The 21,619-nt window shown below is 35.7% G+C and overlaps 1 long non-coding RNA gene across 1 annotated transcript; it reads left to right on the forward strand.

Moving 5' to 3' along the window:
• Positions 1-6,011: 6,011 nt before the first annotated feature.
• Positions 6,012-20,265, forward strand: LOC130010674 (uncharacterized). The gene is made up of 7 exons (XR_008785941.1): positions 6,012-6,182; positions 16,925-17,034; positions 17,365-17,459; positions 18,736-18,957; positions 19,207-19,302; positions 19,597-19,730; positions 20,129-20,265. It is a non-coding gene; the product is annotated as an uncharacterized LOC130010674 (long non-coding RNA).
• Positions 20,266-21,619: the final 1,354 nt, after the last annotated feature.

Genomic DNA, 21,619 nt, shown 5'->3' on the forward strand with positions numbered 1-21,619 from the left:
GAATTCTAATATATAGGTCTAAATAAGATTAATGATATCTAGAAACCCAAATCAAATAGGTCAGGTTAAAATAAACCACCTTGTCTTAACCCGATACCTGACTTGATTTAGTTGACAAGTTGTCATAGTTATATCCCCCCACCTTCAACAAACCCATTGTATATGCTTTAATCTGATATGGGGGTTTTATTTACATGCCGACCGAACGTATTCGGTGTCCCCCCATGGCTAGTAGCTAGATGATAATCTTTGGTGTGTCCAGACATTTCGCCATACTTCTTTCCCCGATAAACTCACAAATATTGTTATAAATGTTTCTCCCATAAAATTGATCTTGGGGCAAAATTATAACACCTTTAGTACTTATCCACAAAATTTATTTTTGTTTTATCTCGCTATTATTTTAAATAGCCAATATCAATCAGTAATTCCATTGATATTATATACATATATATATACGGTTTCTCTAGGTCTATTGTTGCTCTAGGTTCTAAACTAAAACGACTAGAATCTATACTAAAACTACTACAATCTACCGTTTCCCTGTCTACTACAATCTAATGTTTCCCTGTCTACTACAAATCTCTGTCTACTACAATCTACTGTTTCTCTGACTACCTACAATTTAAGGTTTCTTTAGATCCAGTACAGTGTTAAGTTTTGTATTTCTCGTTTCCTACTCTCACATAAAAAGCTTCAGTGTAACATGCGTGTTGGATACATAATATTACTAGGCGCACAGTAGCCTACTTATTAAAGCCCGTCTTTCTATCCATGGCAGGTATTTTAATAGTAATATGACATTTTTCGTGGGGGTAAGAAGGATAACTTTACATCCAACGCATAAATGGACCCAATGCCCTGTTTACTCAGTGAGGTAGAACAGATTTACGAATGATATCCCATTTCAACCTGTCTCGAATTTTCTGTGGCTCTTTTTTCAGAAGATGATAACACTTATAGGTCGCAAATAGTTGGGCTATTATTCTGTTCATGTTAGTTTTGATATGCTACAAAGGGCTTTACATACCTTTAACACGGTATAAGAGGTCAAAGATGGGTGGTTATTGACTGGCAATGTTAGGTGTAAATATTAACCTAACCAGTATAGTACACATATTATCCTTTCTATATACAATACAAATAACAATACCTATTAATATTACCAAATGATATGTTTATATGGTCAAACAAATTATTGTCAAACCTCTATTACCCGTTACATATAAAACACAGATTAAATAATCTAATTACAAGTTCGACGGTTAAGGAAGCCCCCCCCCAACGAAAAGTAAATCACCCCTCCTCCCACTAAAACAGAAAAAAAATCCGTGCGTATTATTTTCAGTCTATATCTTTATTTATTTTATGATCAGTAGTGGAATACCGCGTTTTATCAGTGAAATAAAAGTGTTATTCCACTGGCTAGCAGTAGTCCATGTTGTTTTTACCTAAAATTATTGTAAAATCATAAAATAAATAGAACATTTGTCGTTTTGTCGTGAATAACATATTTTATTTCATCTCTAAGCAAGAAAACGTTTATATTTTCACTCATGCTACGCATTCGTGAAAATATAAGTTTTCTTGCTTCTCGATGAAATAAAATATGTTATTCACTCTAAAACGACAAATATCCTCTATATATTTACGAAAATGGTGAATTAGTTTTAAAATGTTCCCTAGCAATATTTTAGACATTATATATAATGAAATGAACTGGGTTTAACGTCGTACCGTTCTGCTCCAACTGGGATAATAAAGACGGGCATACGCCATACAGTGTGCTATGAGGGAAATTTTGCCCGGGCAACAAGCGCTACGGCCTACTCTTATATCGAATTCCAACTGCCAAGGGATCTTTCACGTGCACGCCAATGTGTACACGGGATCTCGGGTTTTCTTACCACCCGAACGACTAGACAGATGTCCTTGCCAGGCCTTCCGCCTTGCATTACTAACAAGAGGAAACCACGCCGGAAAATCCCGATGAACTTTCCCGGCCAACTCCGGGAGCGAACCCGCGACCTTCAGGCTAGCAAGCCAGCGTCTTACTTAGCCACAAGATCAAGAAGATGGACAAGAACAAAGAATCGTTTTATAATCGAATTTAGAATTTAGAAAGTGGATTGACGTCAATTTGTACAGATTAGGGATCGTCTATTTAATCCACTTGTTATCCACGATGATGGATATCGAGTTTATTTTAAAACTAAAAAATGGGTTTGGTTTCTTAGTGGCAAATAATTACTAGTAAGAATAATGATCAATAATTTTGAAATCCGGGAGATGAATGAGCATTTTGTTTAACAACGCTGGTCTACCCAACCACTTTTAAAGTGATTGGACAATTTTTGCAATCGGGATTTTTATTTATATACTGTGGATAAAAATAAACCAGCCCTACTACGCATGTGAAAGTTAGGGGCGTTCACTCTCGTGTCATACCAAAACAAAATTTATGTCCCAACCTTATTCGAAATCAATGAATAACTGATAACTTTTATAAATGGTGATGTTCCATTAATAGGCCTATCATATTATATCTTAGCCGTCTGACGAGTTAAAAGGAAATTTGTCTTGAAAGAATCCACTCGAGTGTTTAAATTCGTGATGTTTTTTGGGCTGTATCATCCATGACGTCGCACTTTGGATTATTAAAAATAAAATTAAGCTATTTTAATAACAAATCACCAATGCGGTTAAAATTCTAACCTATCGGTAGGGCTAATGCAAGTTTAGAAATATATCTTTAGAAATATAGATCGTCATTCCTGACGTTATTTATTCAATAACATCTTGATCACGATCGTAAAAAAAAACAACAAAAAAAACCGTCATCAGTAGACTTTATCTAAGGTCCGTTTTACATGTGCGTGTGTTTTGTGACGTTTTCGCCGGCGAAAAAGTCGGTCTAATACAAATGTTATTGAGCTGGTTACCGGCAAAAAACGCACGTGAAAAAACCGTGAACACACGTGCACGAAAAGAGGTTTAAAGGGGCATTAGATCGGATTGGATAAAGAGCTGACAATTTTCGCTATAATAGTTAAAGTGGATTTTGAAAACAGAATATGCTGAAAATTGCTTCAATCGGAATCGAGATATTAGCGATTCAATTTTAGCCTAACCTCTATCGTCATTACTACCGTTGGTACGATAATAAACAAAGTCTCGATTATCCATTTTTACGTTAAATCATCTATTTCAAAACGTTTTCAAATCCACTAAATAACGCAGGCTAACGATGGCATCGAGAGTTCATTATGGCCTTGTTAAGTTAATTAATGTCTAATTAATAATTCAGATAACATTTAAGGCCTTAAGAAAAACCTGCAATAGGCAGATTTAGCGCTTGCATGCATAATGCATGTTTAGGTAAATTGTCTAAATGAAATGAAAGGGGGTTTAACGTCCTACTTTTCTGCAGCGACTGGACTAATGAAGACGGACATACGTCATACAGTGTGTTACAAGTTGTCTATAAACACGGCTAGTTTTATAATACATTACCTAAAAGTAAGATATGTAGTGGTATAGCCACTACGATCGAAAATGAACCAAATATCAATATTGTATTCTTAGCTTGGGTCTTAAATACCATTCATGCTCTAAATAAGATCAAAATACATATAAAAATGTTAAAATGTTCTTGTAAACATAAATCTACCACCCCGACAATAACTCTAACGCCATATCATTTATTGGAATGTATTTGCCAAAACTGACATAAATTTGCATAGAGATTAACGGCCTCGTCTGTCTTGTATACTATTCAAAAAAAGTAGGGGATATTTGATTTTTAAGTGTTATTAAAGTCACCTAATGAAACTGACGAAGAAACAAATGACAAAATGAAATGAAGTTCACATTCATCGATTTATTCCAAATGATCGTTAGACTAAGTAAGGCACAGACTGACCATTATAAGGGTAAAATGATACCCGGGGTCAAACAGCAAAGTTACCACAGCATCACAACCAAGTCAGTAACGGGTAAATCCTCCTCTGTTTGCCAAACAAGCATTGATCCGACGTGGCATACTCCTAATGAGACGTCTAAGGTCATTTTGGTCCAGATTGTCCCATTCCTGTTGCAACGCAGCAGCAAGTTCTTGGACATTGGCAGGACGTTGTTGACGTTGACGTAACCTCTGTCCAAGCATGTCCCAGACATGCTCGAGGGGGGAGAGGTCGGGACTCAGTGCTGGCCAAGGTAATGTGGTGATGTTCTGTTGTTGGAGGTAACCTGTAACGATCCTGGCCCTGTGACATCTTGCGTTGTCATCCTGGAAGATGAAACGGCGGCCATGACGTCGTGCGAACGGCACAACATGGACTGCCAAGATGTTGTCCTGGTAGTACGCCCTGCAACAACATGTAAAGCCGTTCTTCCAGCAACAGTGATGCCTCCCCACACCATAACAGAACCACTCCCAAATCGATCATGTCTGATGACGTTAACGTCTTGGAAGCGCTCGTTTCGACGACGCCACACCCTCCTACGTCTGTCCAAAAAATCAACAGTGAACCTTGACTCATCTGAAAACATCACATTGCTCCAGCGTCGATTATCCCAGTGTTGACGATCCCTACACCAACGACGTCTTGCCTGAATGTGATGATCTCTCAAACAAGGGATCACGCGAGGACGTCGGGCGCGAAGGTGACCCCTACGCAGTCGATTCCGAATCGTCTGGCCACTCACTCTCACACCAGTGTCTGTTTGAAGACGAGCGCTGATCTGATTTGCTGTGATGACACGATTTCTCAAGGCCAAGGTACGGATAAATCGATCCTGGGCTTGAGTTGTCGCCCTTGGTCGACCTGAGCGTGGTCTGTCATGTACAGATTGTGTATCACGGTATCTGGACCATAGCCTGCTTATGACAGACTGAGAAACATTCATCGTCCGCGCCACAACCGCCTGTGTTGTGCCGATCTGTAGCATGCCAAGAGCACGTAACCTTTCATTTTGGGTAAGCCGACGCATATCAAAATTTGTTTTCTGGTCACTAAAACAATTAAACTGATGTTTCCACCCTGGAATTCAATGCCACAATGACTGTAACATTCAAAGTCAGAGTCGTGCAAATCTTGGGTTGGACCACCATGATGATCCCAAGCATCACCTGCATTCCATGCGGTAGCTATTGGTGCGTTTGGGCGTCACATGTAACTCGAAATGTTTCTTCTGTTAGGTTCTATAGTGACTTTTTTCGTAGTCATTTGCATATTTTAGTATTATGCCCCCAAAATCAAATATCCCCTACTTTTTTTGAATAGTATATATAATGCAGTCCATTTCTTAAAAAATGGAAACGTAATGCAACTAACATTATTTTATTAACAAACTCGCTCAAACGGGAAGAATGATTAAAAATTTCCCACAACGTATGTCCCTAAGCCCCTAGCAGTCTTATGACCCCCCCCCCCCTTCCTATTCACCTTAGCAGATTCCTGGATACGACATTCTTTAGAATACACACGCACCACTTCATCAATTGAATTATTTCTATAGTAAACCTTGTTTGCGTCGTCATCAAAGGAATTTCCTAAAAAAAAAAGAAGAAAATACCGAGCTTTAGAAGTTGCGATAGGCTGTTCGGGACTGATTTTATTTTAATTTTCGGGCTAAGCTAAAGCAGATAAATAATGAAATTATAATGCACAAGAGATTCTTAATCCTTTAATCCTACTACTGTCTTCGTTTCACCTGACGCCATTAACACCTTATTCATGTATTCCACACAGTACAATGTTAGTCTAATGACGACATACTTAAACAAAAGCCGCATATGACCGAGACGCATCAGAAGTCATTCAAGCGTATGTTTTTTTTCGGTGTATTTGTAAGGCGTTATGCTTGACGAGTAGTCGAACCGAGGGGTGTGGCTTATTGGGAAACAAGTAGCCTTGTAAGCGACGTGACTACCTGTGCAGTAGGACTTCACGAGCTGGACTAGTGAGGCAGGGTTAGAGACCCCATTCGTCCCATTTTTTTTAGATCTCTGTACAGTTATTTTCGTTTTCTCTAAGGATACTTACATTTCGGATATTGTTTTATTAAGAAACTATTTTGGCCCCAAGGGCTGTAGAAATCAAGATATGAAGCAATACAATATAATTTTAGCGACTGTGATAATTTGTGTGGATTTCATTGTTTTATTAAAAGCTCAACGGGTAAGTAAAGATTGATATTTTAAAACATATTTGAACAGTGAACATTTGTATAATATGTTAATAAGTATAATACTCGAGTGTATTATCCTACGTGTACCAGTAGGCTATTCATTTTAACTGTATAATATTAAAATTCAAGCTTGCATAATTGAATTAATCGCGTGTTTTTAATATATAAACATGCCACCTATTAGGTTAATATTAATGGACTTGTCTAAAAAGTCGCAGACATGCCATTAATAGTCTACACTACAAAGAACATATACACACATTCCTAATTCATAATGTACATCTTTTTTTAAAACAATTATCACACTGAAAGAAGAATGTCATATATAAAGTGTAGATACACCCTGCCTTGTGCAGGGGCAAAGTGAGAGGGACGCAATGACGAGCTTTTCGTCATGGTTTTGAGTTTTTGCGTCCCTTTGAGTTTTTGCGCTCCTTCGCAAATGGCAAAATAATTATGCGGTTTCAATGCGGTTTTCAATATTATAATCATAATCATAATGCTCAGCCAGTGTCAAACATATACCGTGGGTCAGATATTCTGCAAATCGACACCATCGCATGTTCCACACGGACGGGCCAGTATTAACCGGTGGCACCGGGGGGGGGGGGGACTGCACCCCGCGGGAGGTACTGCCCCCTCCCCTCATATAATTATTGTTTTTTGGGGGCACGATCGGGATCTTGTTCCTCATGCAAAATCAGGGATCACCACGCCCCTGGCCTCATGCATATACATGTACATAATTTGGAAGATAGTTTCGAAGCCAACTTACTTGTCTAGAAAATTCCATCTATTAATAGATAGCATCATGGGAAACAATTTATTGTATATGGATGATAGTTTGAACTTCAGATTTCAAAAGCCTACTTACTTTTCTTGCAAATTTAATCTATTATTAGCTGCATGGGGAAACAATTCAATTTATATTGACTGGGATGGATTGAAATTTCTTGATGCTGTCTAGACACAGTTTAAACGCATTATGCTTTAAAAGATTGACAAAACACCCTTTTGACAATATTGTAATAGTTTCTTGTCTGTTGGCGTAAATTTAAATTAAGAATATTCTCACATGTTCGTATGCATGCATGTAATATACCTTCTCAGATTCAATTTTATGTAATTAAACTACTTTGTTAACACTTTAAAACTTGTTAATACTCGTTTGAATTCTTATATAATTTTATTCATTATCTTCATTTCGATGATAGGAGCATAAAGAAATCATGTTAAATAACTTGAAATGGTTACAGGTGTTTGGAAATGGATATACATAATATAAAAGTAGACTAATAAGCTACCTTCTTATAAAGTCATTGAAAGTCGTTCCCAGTCTATTAACAAACTATAAGAATGCTTGTACACTCTTTAATACACTTGCTCACACCAAAGGGGCCGTGTATATCGATTGAAAACCCTTAGTCGAGAGTAAGAGAAAATACATAGCGAATTGGGTGGTGAATAGTCCACATATTTGTTAAAAGTGTACATTATTGAAGAACTCATTGAATCAGAACGAAGGGTTTGATTGTGCTATTTTGTCATTGTGGAGTCAACAATGAGGTTCTCTTATATACAGTCCACCTTCTGACTCTTTAAAGATGACTTGAACACATCCTCAGATCACACAAGGTTGTCTTATTAGTTTTTGTATAAATGGATCACTATTAGGGGTATTCAACAGATGCATTTTATTTTAAATATCATTTTCCCATGGTTCTCAAGTTTCTCCCAACTGCGAAAGACCTCTCTACGCGCAGGCGAATTATTGCAATACAATTGCACCACGTGTAGGTCCCGAATTGCCCAAATTTATATTGAGTAGACGTTAAATCCCACTTTTAAGATTAGATATCAACCTATATCTACTTTAGAACTAAGATAAAAGTAACGAACGAATCAACTCGACACACCCCTTCCTCCCAGAAACAGAGAAATCTAGGTGTGTCTATATTGATGCTAGACATTTCCAAATTACTTTTACTCTTCAAGTTATGATACATGTATATCCGTTCGTGTCTATTAAACTGGAAACGGCGAACGGTCAGAAATTTTAATTCTGTTTATAAAACTTTCTATAGATGCCATTAAACGAGAACAATGTTGTAAATTACACTAGATTATCCTGTTAATTAGCCCCATTGATAATGATATTACATTGTTCAATCTGTGTTTGTTATGCAATCAAGGTGTTGTCAATGAGCTAACAAAGGCTTTGACAAGCGGGGACTGGTTTGTGGTGATGACTTTTAAGCTTATCCTGTTATGACTTTTGGGCTTGTCTACGACATTGAACTCTCCCTGGCTGTCGTTGGTTATACGATCTTCCCTACACATACCTGTCGACACCCAAACCTAATGTTTAATTGCGTGAACTTGACGTTTATTTTGACAAATTTATAAATCTATCAACGTTATTGAAAATTAGTCTTGAGAAAGGCATAGATGAGTTATTTCCCTTGAGAACTAATTTTATTAGCCTAGAAACTGTCTTCGTAACAAATTCAGATCTTGACCACTCACTATTTTCCTCTAATACATGGCATGGCCACCACAAGGATTTTTAGCGAAAGCTACCACAAATAATGGATTCCCGAAAAGTTCTGATCCAAAATACAACGTAATATAAGACAGTCGGAGATGACATGACTAATTTTGAGCATTTACGACTGACCAGAATATGATAATCTTGAAGTATTTCTATGTTATACATGTTTGTGTATGCTAATTATAGTAGAGCTGTAAGTCACATTGCTATGAATACTACCGTCATGTTATTATCTATATAGTCCATCTTAAAAAACCTAATACCTACAGGCGCTATAATAATATATACTTATCATATATATCATTAGTCTGGTTTTAAACCATAATCTAACAATACGGTATATCTAGTTTCAAGAGTTAATTTGTACTAGGCCCACTTGTTGTTAAATATACCAATTTCGCCATTAATTCATATACATGTATTGCATAATCGGAAGTATATGTATAGTGAAAATTGACAAATCTCTGCGAGCCCTTTATTTATTAGCGTGATTAAAGAAAAAAAAAACAGCGAAAAATATCATCTTGAATTTACGGTTATTCTCATTTTAAACGCCCCCTGTCATGGAATGAGATGACCATGATCAAATTAGTCTGAAATTTGAATTGAGGAATCGTTTTATTGTTGGTAAATATATAAAATGCTTGTAAAGTACTGGGTAAACCCCAATAGTGTACAGCACTGTGATATTCATATTGGATATAATAGTATTATGTTTAATAGCCACTTTAACTTAAATGGTACATTAAGTATTAGTTATACATGTAGCACCATTTAAGACACCATTCAATATTTAATATATGAACTGGAATGTTAAGCTACGATCGTTCAATATCGATAACAGGTTTAAAGCCTCTCGAAATTTCATTTTTATTATAATTTTCGCTAAAAGTGTAACGTGATACACAAATCAAGCAATGTCATATATTATAACAGAAAAACAAATATTGAAAAGAGCCGTCATATCCGATGCATCATCTCATTATGGAGACTTTTTATCACTTTCAGAAACCGTAAAATGTTCATTATCCAATACAATCACCAACTCCATATCCAATTGGATCACCAATTCGGTACACCTTGACCAGCATGTAGAAGAAGCCTTGACAGGTGAAATACAATTGCTGTCCTTGCAAAATTTCCCTTACAGCGCACGGCATAGCCTATGTTGGTGCAGAAAAGTAGGACAATAACCTTCATTCATTCATCCATTCAAACATCGCACGTTAAATAATTAACTGTAATACTGTATTGTTTTTATATAAAAGATCTTTGTTAATTTTCTTTAGTAAAGTTGAAATAATATTATAGCATGTGTTGAGAAATATAAATAATTGCCGACACAGTTTTACTTACATGTACATGTATATGAATATTAATTTGGTATCCACATTATGCATTATCTACACAAAGAAAAGGGTGTAACTTTAGTGATAAGTAACAGTTTTGCATAAAAGCATACGAAAAAAAAACGACTGATGTCGCATTTGGGTAAAAGATAAAAATGTATATTTATGGATGGTTTTCTTTAAGAAGATGGTATCTGTTTTAATTTAAACTTTCGGGTCGACAGATATAGTCAGTTTTGAGATATAACTGATTTTCGTGGTCCACAATCGACGGTTTAAACCACAAACGAAACTTAAAAATTATTAAACAAACGGATTTCTGAGAAATATTTCAAACTAACATTCGATCGTATAAATTTTGTGCCATCAACAATCGAAATAACACAATATTCAATTCAATACTGTATTTTGACCGACTTTAACTGCTTTAAACGAAACTAAAATTATTAAACAAACGGACTTCTTAATATTTCGAACCAATAATTAATTCTATATATGGATTTTGTCCTATCACTAATAAAAAACACCCCGACAAAAAACAAAAAACTTTATTTCACCTTAATGAAAGAGGTTAAGCCCCTAATAAACTACATCATCTAACGTCTACACATACATGTATGTATAATGTAATTGTTTCCCCAGGAGATGGTCTACCCGTGTTTTAAAACAAAATGATCTCTAGATCGGAGATCGAAAAATAATTTGATTGGCTTAGTGACATCCATCACATGATTGTGAAGGGCATTTTACAACCATATACATTAAATATAGGTTATATAAAGTACATTACGTAACCTATTAATACCGCGCCCTAAAACGAACGTGCTCTTAACCATAATATGTAATTTTTGGAGAATCCGAACCCCATTGTATTGCTTCTATTGGGCCCCCAATGAACAATAGGTGTCACTACCTGCTTCATATCATCTGTCTATTTTTTTCCTCATTCAGGCATGTTTTATTCTTTCTTTATCCTGTTTGAACCCAACTAATACCCAGGTATCGTGAATAGGAGATTCTATGACGTGACACCTTTAATACCTCTAACATCTATGCCGACAACAATACCAAAATAAAGTATATAATTAAGAAATGTTGTGAAAGGAAAATTTCGCAATAAAGAATTTTATCATGATGTATCTCTGTAATTTGATCCAAGTAATGTTTAAATAATGACCATTTAGAATTTGATCTCCCCCTAAATTAACTTCAAAATCAATACTGGTGCCTAGTTAGTCTTAGAGGTTGTCAGTACATCAACACACACAAACTAAATTATTCATTAAAATCCAAGTTTCTAAGATCCTTTAAATTATTTATAAAAGTTGTCAGTCTTAAGATAACAAATAGACTGGGTACGATCATGGTGTATCATAGCTAAATATATGCATTATTTATTAATAAGCATTCATTGGTCACGTACGACATCTAGTTGGAAGAAAAGCTACATATTATGGAAGTTTTATAAGAAATTCCTTTGACTGACGAACAAAGTTGAACTTCCTTGATACTCGTGCCCCGTTTCATTTGAAATTGGAGAAAAGAAATAGGGAAAACGAGTTAAATCTAATGTTGACTTAGTGGGACCACAGCCGATACAAACTCGACCCTTCATGCAGAGAAGCGAGAACTCGTCACCGCCGGCGATCAGTCCTATATACACCAAAAATTATTTAGCGATTAGCGGAACAACTCGATGCCATTATGAAGTGAAACTAATATAGCCAATAGGATTCAGGATGGCCGAGTTGTCCAACTCTTGTCCTTTAGATCATAAGTCAAGTGGCGTGGACCCGGCCCCAGGGACCACCCGTGAGTTACCTAACACAGTTAAAGGCCATTGAGCATGGTCAATTGTTTTATGAATGTGCATATCTATAACATATCTTGCCCTGTCAGTCACTTTTTCCAGTACTTCCAATGCTATAGTTTCTAAGAACTATCGACACGTCAGATTGTTGAAATCTGGCCCACGGGCCGCATGTTTGACACCCCTAGTGTATAGGAACGCAAAATATCGTATTTATTATATAAATGACTGTATTTCTATATTTATATATTATCATAGCGGGTGACCTGACAAATATTTATTCTACATTCCTAAAGACAACTGATGATTTACCACGATGTAATAGCGCTCTGAAATGACTAATGTAATGATGCATGAAAGATTCGCTGAAGTGTTTTCAACGCCATTTCTTCTGATCAGTGAAGTGAGAATGACTATATGGGATATAATAAAATGACTTGTCTAATAACATCCAAGATAATTGAGTATACATGTATATGAAGAGTTGTTTTGAACACCTAGTTGAACAAATTGTTGTAGTTGACAAGTAGTGTGTGTTGTATTTGACTGATGTTTGAAGGGTCATGAGAACAGAATCATAAAGTACATCACATGTCCGGCTTAACGGTCAAATAATGGCCTAAATTCGTCCCCCAGGGCTCTTTTCTATCTATTGTTAAAATGACCCTTTTTATGATCTTCTTATCGACCTTGCCCATAGGCTCCATTGGATTATGACCGTTATCTTCAAAGGGCGTGTGATTGGAAGTAAGTTATCGTATCGTAGATTTATGCCCCTGGTGGATTTTTGAAATGAATTCCCTTTAATGGGATATAATTAACATTTGTACCCAGCACGCAGATGATAATAACCTGTCTGTTATATAATAACGTGTTTATAACTTGACTGAATGTGCTTAAATGAGACCCAAATGCCGCCCTTTATTCTATCCTCCATAATCAGAAACACACGGCAATATATACTTGCATCAAATATACGTTGTGTGTCAATTGTAGTAAATTTATTTCTGAACCAAATAAATACATTTTCCGAATATTTCTTACACTATTTGATATATTGTCTGATATTATCGTCGTACAGGAGGTCATAAATCAAAATATATCTGTATCAAATATGACCTGTTCTATCATATTAATCATGATGTGTCAGTACTTTAATACTCTATTTTGGGAAGAAAGGCGTTATTTTATCTACTCCTTTTTCGTTACGGGGGGTTGGATGGCTGAATGGTTAGCGTGCGCGCGCTGTATCATAAAGTCTGTCATTGAGTCGACTGGCGTGGTTTCGAATCCCCGGTTGTACGTGGCAAGGAGTAGGGTCGCCTGTCCAACCTCGTGGGTTTTCTCCGGGGCCTTCGGTTTCCTCCCACTGCTAAAGACCCCTACGCGCAAGCGAATTATGTAAATAAAAATTAAACCATATGTTAGTCCCGAAATGACCTAGTTTGTGTCGAGTGGACGTTAAACCCCATTTCTCTCTCTCTCTCCCCTTTTTCGTTACAATTCCTGATTTCAGAAAAATGCTATATTCATGGCCAGTGGCGTATGGAACGGGTGGGGATGTCACAGTGCCCCTCACTCCTTAATATTTGTAAGACCCCAAATTCGAGCAAGGGGGTCACATAAATACGGGCAATCGTTCCACTTCTATATCTATTCCATTTTCACAAATTTAGGGGAAATCTCAGACAAGAATCTGCAAGACTAATATTCCGATATATATTTAATATTAACATTAATCGAGGGTTACTTTTTGTCATATTGGGCTACATCGGTGTCTGGTGTTATTAGCGAAAAAAAAGAGAACTTTTGGAATCCGTATCGGTGCCCCACCCCACCCCTGAAATAAAAAAACCCTGCCCGCCTATGTTCTGGCGTTGCAAATGTTACAAAGCACATTGGATGTTATCAAGTAAAATGAACTTTGACTAAACAGAAACCTTAAAATATTTAAAGAATTTAAAAGTGAGACAAAATGTTTGGGTACTAAGGATAACGATTTACCTTTGAGACATTTTAAAAAAACATAGCCAACTAAACGAGCAGATGAACACCTGAGAAAATAAGCTTTTTATTATTATTTGGTCTTAAGCTAACCTTAACGCCCATTTTCAATCAGATAGAAAACAAATGAATGGATCCGGCTATACAACACGCGTGACCATCGTGTCACGAAGGTCTCTGAAAGTGGTTAATTGAATGTTTTTGTTCTCAACTTTGTGAAACACCTAGCCAAAAATCTCTCAAGTGTCCCCTACGTAATTAATGTCTGAATAGTAGTCAGTCATGTCTACTCATGCGTCGAGAATCAAAGTCGTCAATTTGGTAGTCACATTTCACCGACCTAAGTGAGGTGGGGATGCATTTCTTTGGAATGTTTTTGTCATTTTGTCAGTGAACTGTTAAATCTTAGACCTACTTTTATAGAATGTTAATCTTTTTATAAAGGTCATACGCGTAACGCGTTGGTTGGTCTTCTCCACTTACTCAATAAATCAGAAAGGTTCCGGGGAGAGTAGACATACATGTACCCTGCCTCATGCACGATACTTTGTATTGTTGATAAGGTTTTTGGCCGTAGACGACAATCTCTGACCCGGAGGAAGGCATTTTAAGAATGTTTGGAGCCCTTTCAAAGAAATACTAATACATGCGTATACGATGAGATATTTTATTTATATGAAAACGTCTATACAAGGGGTGGCGTTCAGTTTATTTTATATTATATGAAAACATAAGAAAAAGAAATAAAAAACAAAACATGAGACAAAACGAACATAATAAACATATGTATGAATCATTCAAGAAATATTATTAAATTCATTAGCTCGTGATATACCGTTCTGTGTATCGGTTACGTTTATTATGAAGACATGCAGAAATTTGCGCATTCGGGACCGTACGTGATATCCCTGACTATATGGTAACGTTTAGCAAAAACATGACACAAACAAAAGTGGTTATATTTTATATAATCTAGGTTTATCTAGTTATTTTTGGTTGATGGAATGTGCTATGCTCCAGTCATTCTTCAGATTGCGGGTCTTTTCACACGGTAGATAAAATCTCATCTAGTTATGTCATTATGCTGAAACTGAATTGCACAACATTTATTAAGGTGACTTTTTGAGTGAGGTGAAGCAAAACCCAATATCTCTTTAAGGATATTAAATTACACATATTACAAATATTCATAATATTTGTGAGGTGGGCCTTATTTCATAATACACCTATATGCAAATGAGTCATAGAACACACTGCTGTAATTAATCTGACTTTTTGGATACTTATTCGATTATCTAAAAGATTGAAGTCTTTAAAGTCGTAGGGTTGGCACAAACTCCAGCGGCATTCTGCACACAGGATAGATCTCTGCCCTATAAATGGCCGCCATATACATATATTAGTATACTGTTTTGTAATGCGTGTCATACACACAGCGACTAAATAAATGTTTTCAATTTTTTTAATTGGAAGCAGAATAAATTCTCGAAGTATACTTAGTGTTTTCGACTAAAATTGTCGATTTTAAGGACTGAAAATGTTGTTCAACCAGCTTAGTGTCTCTTCTCAAGCGACGCTAACTGTAGACAGACACCCTAAGTTTGGTATGCTCCAATGGTAGGCCTACGCCTACACGCGGCCTTTTCCAGAATAACATAATTATTTGTGTTTATTTCAGCTATTTGGAGAATGAAATGAAATGGGTTTAACGTCCTACTTTTCTGCTCCGACTGGGCTAATGAAGACGGACATACGCCATACAGTGTGCTATGAGGGAAATTTTGCCCGGGCAGCGGCACTATGGCCTACTCTTGTATCGAATTCCAACTGCAAAGGGATTTTTTACGTGCACGCCAATGTATACACGGGACCTCGGTTTTTCGTCTTATCCGAACGACTAGACAGCTGTACTTTTACTTTCATTGGATTTTTATAACAATCTACTTTTTGTAACAGTTTACTTTGCAACTGCTATCATGTGGATATTACTAAGTAGGAGGTGTGAGGGTAGGGGGTCACTCTTAAGTACCCATTGCCCTGATGCTCTGTCTACAAGTCACTTCTTGTTTGATTTTAAATTTGTCTGAAATTAACATGAACCTTTTAATGGTAAGAATAAAGAGTCTGTCAACATTGATGTGACATAAAGATTAATACTACATATATATGAGTATATATATATAAATAACAGATTCCAGATTTTGGATGTGTGACATTTTGAGATTGAATCGCGACAATTGTAGTATATAATAATAAAACAGTCATTTGACCCCTTTCATTGCCTTTTTTGCGTATCATGACACATCAAAAACTGTCTACAATATGGTGATGATATCCAGCTGTCATACTGTGACAGTCCAGGGACACACTTCAGAGTAAACCACTCATTCTTAGTTTTTATTAGACTTGCCATACCGATAATAACATATTTTGGTGACACGTAAATTTATAATTATATGCACACAAATTTTTTGAATTTTAAAGCACATTCCCGGAAAATATTTTAACACATTATTTAAATACAACGTTACAATTTTACTGTGCTTTTTAATACAACTTTTGTAGTCAGGACATTTTTTAGTATAGTAAGTAGTGGGGCACCCACAGCTGAAAAAAATTGCCCTATTGCTTTGTTAATAAAATAACGAAGCAATACTGATGATTTCAACTGAAACTCAAGAGCTTTTGGTACTGATTGAGAAATGGAAAGTAGCATATTTCCCGTACATATTATACCATTACCTAGATAAAGGCACCCAATCGTAGCTAAAAACAATTAAGCACATCAGTATAGCTCAACGTTTTTAGCTACGTTCTCGTTCTCGTAGCTATTCATTCCCATCCACAATCTCAATTAAGGACAAGAATTGCCGATATTCTAAATGTTTATTGTGCATTGGGGACAGAGACACCCTTCCCGAATCCCCCTGTGACCAAAAAGCTGTCCTGGAACTAGTATTTAATGTTTTAGTATGTTTTTGAATAAATTATAAATATCCATCATTTTTATATTTACAGCGAGAAATACCTGTTGATTGTCCTGCTGGTTGGGATGCTATAGATGCTGTTTGTTATAAATTATTTACCGATCCTGTACCATATGATAGTGCTCATAAAGTCTGCCAAACGTAAGTTAAAAAACGAAATACGTCCTACTTTCCTGCATCATCTGGGCTACTGAAGACGCGGGCATACGCCGAGATAAGGTATTGGAACCCCATATCTCGACATCAGGGATATATATAGTTCAGCTCTGAACGTAGGTCTCATTACACTCGGCTATGGCTCATTGGAACAACCAACTTGACGTTGTTCCTGGCAGGATGCCCAGTCTTCTGTTCTCGAAAAGCAAGGTCCAATTCAAAAAGCGTTTGACTATATAGTAGAGCAATTGTTTCGATAGGTGGGACTTGAAATCTGATAATTGACCCCCATTGAGCTTCCGGTTTATATTTCAGGTATGGATCTGAGTTAGTACGTCCTAAAGACTACTATAACAATGATGATATTGGCAAATATGCTGAAACCATGGGTGGTAGTGATTTCTGGATTGGTAAGCATATTAATTACTATATTACAAATAACAATATTTTACATGTTACATGTATGTTCGTGTTGTGATCAGTAAAATTATAATTCTGAACTTTTTTAAAAACCCTTTTCGCATACTGTTAACTCTGATTTCTTAGAGAACTATAATGGTGTTTTAATTTTGCTAACCTACTGTTTCATCATGCAGATTTCTTAGAGATTAACGGCGTTTTGATATTGCTAACATTTTTATTTTGATTTTGTTTGTATTTATTTGCTTTTAACATAATCTTGAATTAAATGTATTATTATCATAGGCTACATTTACATAAACCTCACGACTCCTGATACTGGTAAGACAAATAACTAGCTAAAAAAAATATACATGCTATAGCAATCTATCTAGGCTAGACATATCATATTTTTATATCTTTATATTTATGTATTGTTATAAGGGTTTGTATGTAATGTCCCAGCCATCCAATGGTCTAGAGAGATGATTATGGGCTTGTCATGGGAATATATGTCTAAATAGTAATTTATACAACATTTAGCTCTTTCATAATGCATCTTTATACCCAGTCGATATTATGACTTCTAGAATAAACACAAACTTTATCACCTTACACAGTGCTTTCAGAGCCCAGAGGTCTTGATTTCCTCCGGGAATTGCTGATGCTTGTATTTGTATTTATTATTACAATATATACCCACTTAATTATCATATAGAAATTATATTGAACCCACTCTGTACTATGAAGTTTTAGAATAGACACAAAATATACATGTATAGCATAGTTTAGAAGAAGCACTTGTAGATTAGGTCACACCCATTTGATATTCTATTCTTTGGGGTCTAGGGGGTTGGGTGGCCGAATGGTTAGAGCGTGCACGTAGGGTCACCTGTCCAACCTCGGGTTCCTCGGGTCACCAAGTTTCCTCCCACAGCTAAAGACCCCTACATGCAATCAAATTGAACCATATGTTAGTGTGGAGTGGATGTTAAACCCCCCCTCTCTCTCTCTCTCTCTCTCTCTCTCTCTCTCTCTGGAGGCTTGATAGATAAATAGCCACAAATGAATGGACACTTTTCCTTTCTAGAACTTCCATACTGCACATGAAGCTTCATAAAATGAATTGATATGTAAACAAATTTTTTACTCTACTCATTTAAGAATTAAAATGTATGATGCATGAATGAGCAAGTCCCTAGAAGTTATTCTGTAGTTTCATACAAAATAAATTAACGATAGCATTTTCCTTATAATAATTTAGCCAATGGTTTTTCTTGTTTCCAGGAGCCAATCGAATGGGAATCAGTCCAGGAACCCTGGATAATATTAATTACGGTCAGTCAGTCATTAAAACTACTAATGTTGGTTATTGGGCTGACTACCAACCGGATATCAAAAAGGGAGAATGTGTTTATGTTACAAAAGCTGATGATCGGTTTAAATGGAGTTTCGGTCCTTGTGAGAAAAAGGTTCAGTATGTTTGTTCCAGACCAGCCTGTTCTCAAGGTAGTTTAATCATTCTTTATATTCCTGGATCTTCTTTTAATGTATCTGTTCATCAGATCCTGGATAAAAAGTTTAATATTTGTGTTATTAGATAAGAAAGCTCAGAGAAAATGTGTTTATTAGACCCTGGTTAAATAAGTATAGGACTTTTAAATTAAAAAGCTCAAAGAAAACTTTTTAAAAGCCTGGTTTCCAATTTGGAATTAAAGGTTTTTTACTTGAATTGTATCTGTGATGTTTCTGTTACAGGAAGTTTTCATTGTGTAAATCAGAAATGTTTAAACCAGTCATTAACATGTGACGGTGAAGATGATTGTGGTGATATGTCAGACGAACAAAACTGCGGTAAGTTTTCTATTGTTCAAGACAAAAAATATTCATATTAAAACCAATAGGGATTTAGAAGAAAATTTAATATAATGTTTAATAATATGAACGACTCTTAAATTGAATCTTCAATTATCTAACTCTAAATCCCAGCAGTGGGTTCGTAGATTTATTGAATTCAAAACTCATGGTTTTTTTTAACGATCAGTGTGGATTCCTAAAGGGAAAAATATATGTAACCAGTAAAAAATCTTTTCAGCACAGGATTTTATACATTTATAAAGTTCTATATGTTTTTTTTTCTCTCTGCAGCTGATCGATGTGGAACTGTCTTTAAGCAAGCATCTGGGAACATCATGTCTAAAAACTTCCCTAGTCCTTATCAAATGAATACAAATTGTTTATGGTTGGTTGAAGTGCCACTAGGCTCTAACGCACATATCAAGGTATGTTCTTTATTTTTGTGACCTTTTTATTACCGGTATTGCTTATAGGTAATTTGCGCATGTTCACATTTTTCAAAAGTTTTAACAATGAAACAAGTAGATGTAGTTGAGTTATTTTACCATTTAACATGGTATTTATCTTCACATAAACGTCTTTACATAATTTTTTGTAACAATATATTTTCGGAGGTCAGTGGGTAGCCGAATGATCTATTGTGTGACAATTTAAGGCAAGTAGGGTCACCTACCTATCCTCATGGGTTTTCTTCTGATCCCCCAGTTTCCTCTCACTGCCAAAGACCCATACACACAAACTTATTATTGAAATGAAGTTGTACTTTATTTTAGTCCCAAAATAAGTTTGAGATAGTAAATATAATCTACTTTCATTTTTACAGTTTACAGATTTTATGACAGAAGAAGGATTAGACATTGTGAGAATTTATGTTGGTGGCAAAACAGAATCTATGTCCCATCACGTTGCAACCCTTTCTGGAAATATGAGTGCCAATTTACCTGAATTCACCAGTTCCAATAATTTCATGCTGATCAAATTTTCTTCAGATTCCTCAGTAGAAAAAATGGGATTCAAAGCAGAATTCTCAGCAAGTAGGTTCTACATGTTTTTGAATTGCTTTCTTTTGAAATATTGACAAAGAGGATGCACCAATAGGCAATGCTGTGATTTGTTCTTTTGTATATATGCTTAATGCAGTTTATATCTTGTGATTTCAGAAAAATTTGATTTTCAATTAAGAAAAATGTTAACAGCTACCATGGATTACCAGGTTCTCACTCCTCCTTCTTATCCTGCTAATTATCTTGGTAGTCAAGATTATACATGGATCATAGAAGCTTCACCAAAGAACCAACTTATTACTCTAGAAGTAAGTGCCAGTTAAACTAAAATTCCCAAAGAGAAATGAGAATAAAGTTGGTGGATCATGATGGAAAAGAAAAATATCTTTAGATAATTGCATGTTAAATATCTTAAATGTTTAATATTAGTACAGTTCTTTCATATTTTTATATATGGTCTACTTGTACACAATGTAAATTGGTTTGTTATCCCACACTGAACAGAGTTAGGAAGGGATATTGAAATGGGCTCCGTCTGTCTGTCCATCCGTCCCGATTTTGTTTCTGGAGCATATCTCATAAACCATTCAAGATATCTTCATGAAACTTTGTATAAACATCAATCTATTCTAGTAATTGTGCCTTTTGTTAATTTGGGATATCTCGGATTCAATCGCTTTAGTGTTTCCATGGAAACAAATTTCTGATGACCGTCCTTCCATCCCGATTTCCTTTGCGGAGTATATTTAATTATCCATTCAAGAAATCTGTTTGGAACTTTGTACAAACATCAGCCTATTATAGTATTTTCTTTTCTGATGTATAAGCTTGTTGTTTAACATAGAGCAGCTGATTGAGGTAGGCAAAGGGTGTTGTGCAAACCTTACAGGGAGTAGTGACTGTGCCTTGCCGAGATACTATGATCAGATTATGAATCTTCTGACTAGTCCCATTGATATTCCAATATGTTGTTTTTCCTTATGTCTTCCCAACTAGTGCAAAGAAGCAGGTTGGTGATGACTAGTCATCTTGTTTGAATTAATAATATATCACACAAAAAGTTACCAAAGTTGTTTTTTATGAACTTTAGATTTTTTTAATAAAATGATAGAAGAAGTAGATTTATGTGGATCTAATATAGTTATTATTAGTTACAAACTTTGTAAAAATATTAATTTTGTTTATTTTAGATTGGGGAAGTAGATTTAAGAGGATCTGATATGGTTTTTATTCGTGATGGTGATATGGTCTTCCATAAACAACTTCTAAAATTAGACTCCACCAATATGATTTCACCGAAATTCATCTTT

Source organism: Patella vulgata, chromosome 2 (genome assembly GCF_932274485.2).
Source record: "Patella vulgata chromosome 2, xgPatVulg1.2, whole genome shotgun sequence".
NCBI lineage: Eukaryota > Metazoa > Mollusca > Gastropoda > Patellidae > Patella > Patella vulgata.